Source organism: Periplaneta americana, chromosome 11 (assembly GCF_040183065.1).
Source record: "Periplaneta americana isolate PAMFEO1 chromosome 11, P.americana_PAMFEO1_priV1, whole genome shotgun sequence".
NCBI classification, from domain to species: Eukaryota; Metazoa; Arthropoda; class Insecta; order Blattodea; family Blattidae; genus Periplaneta; species Periplaneta americana.
In genome coordinates, this window is record NC_091127.1 from 153,046,383 (window position 1) to 153,048,400 (window position 2,018).

Here is a 2,018-nt window from a genome sequence, read left to right on the forward strand (position 1 = left end):
TCTTTTACAATTTTATATACCTAATGCTATTTTTTAAATTTCTGAAACTAAAATTTTCCAAATTTGGGTATTTTTCAATTATTTTATTATATAACCTTGGACCAAAGTAGGTACCATGGCTAAGAGCTGTACTTGTGAAACACTTTGGTTCCTCTAGTCGTATAAAATCGAATCTTTTAGTTCCATATTTATGATGATACAATTTGAATTTATTACGATTTTTATGTATGAAGTTTAATAACGCAATATAATAAATCTGTTTAATTTTCAAAACATTAAAATCAGTGAACAAAAGCTCGGATGAGTAATCAATTAGTTTATTAAGGCATATTTTAATTATTATTTTCTGAATAAGTATTAGTGGAGTGAAATTAGAATTACAAGCATTTCACCATCCTAAAATTCCATATTGGAAAATGGATTGAAATAAAGCTAAATAAATGAGACGTAAAATATTAACTGGTAAATATGACCGAAGTATAACAAAGATATAAATCTATTGCATAAATATGTAATATGTGTATTCCATCGTAAGTGTTGGTCGTTTGTAATGCGTAAATACTTAACTTCTGAGGATTCGGTTAATATGGGACATTCACAACTTTGAGAAGAACAATCAGAATGATGAATTTTGAGCCTAAAAGAAGATTGAGGAGATTTATTCCACTGAACCTTAGTGAAAACGGAACAACAGTTGTTTTGGATGTGTTTAAGGAAAGAGCGTTTGAATCAAACCATAAATAAATCATCTATAATGTATAGAACTTACTTTAACCATTTTATGGTAAGTTTTTAGTTATAGTTACGTTTGTTTTAACGTTACCAGGACCGTTAAGCAATGGAAACATCGGTCTTAAATAGTAATGTAAACAGGACGCAGTAGTTCTTTACAGATTTTTGCTCCCACTGTTCCGTGATAAATGTTCGAAGCTTTGTGGTTCTAACATAAAATACAACGTTGCTTCTCTTTGTGCCATTTAATCTTCTTAATTTTAAGAATACTGTATTTCACTGCCTTTATCTACGCTGCACATTGTTTTAAATCCGGTCTTTTATGCCTGCCTTTACACTGAGTGAATGTCACACTGTGAATAAGGGTACTATTGATACTGGACAGTAGGAAATGAAATACAACAGTCCTTTAGAACGGTACGAGTCTCAGGGCAGCTTGAGGAAACCCACGCGCTTTTCGGAATCACTGTAACGTATGTAGTTCCGTATCCCATGAACGACGACATACAAAGTTAATATTTGAGGAGAAAAATTCGATCCGGCGCCGGGGATCGAACCCGGGTCCTTGGTTCTATGTACCAAGCGCTCTGACCACTAAGCTACGCCGAATTCAATCCATAGTACCGGACCGAACCCTCCTCCTTCGATGCTTCCCTTTGTGTCCTAACTCCAAGTTAGGCATATACGTTGACGTTTTATGTCCAAGTCAACTGCCATTATACAAGGGGCGCACTCTACTGAGTGACTGTTTGGCCGGGATTCCGCAGTTAAATGCACAGTAATCTGTACAGAAATATACACTGCTAGCTATGGGAATATTAAAGATTTTATTAATTTGTCCTACAGTATAATATCTGTAATATTGACAATTTACATTTGAGGAGAAAAATTCGCTCCGGCGCCGGGGATCGAACCCGGGTCCTTGGTTCTACGTACCAAGCGCTCTGACCACTGAGCTACGCCGAATTACATCCACAGCACCGGACCGAACTCTCCTCCTTCGAATTTTTCTCCTCGAATATTAATTGTCAATATTACAGATATTATACCGTAGGACAAATTTATTAAATCTTTAATATTGACACGGGATATTTGCTAATATAGGCTCTAATTATGTTCTTTCAGATAGCATAGACAAATCGTTCAAGTTGATAAAAATCACTTTAGAACTATATTCTACATGTTGGCATTGTATTATTCATGATCATATTATAAAAACCTCTGAAGATGGATTATACAGAATAAACCGTAAGTAATGGCATTAACGTCAGGAGGTTATTCTTTGA

At 34.9% G+C, this 2,018-nt stretch overlaps 1 non-coding gene across 1 annotated transcript; it reads right to left on the bottom strand.

Annotated features, from left to right (window-relative positions):
* Positions 1-1,268: 1,268 nt before the first annotated feature.
* On the bottom strand, positions 1,269-1,341 carry TRNAY-AUA (transfer RNA tyrosine (anticodon AUA)). The gene has a single exon. It is a non-coding gene; the product is annotated as a tRNA-Tyr (tRNA).
* Positions 1,342-2,018: the final 677 nt, after the last annotated feature.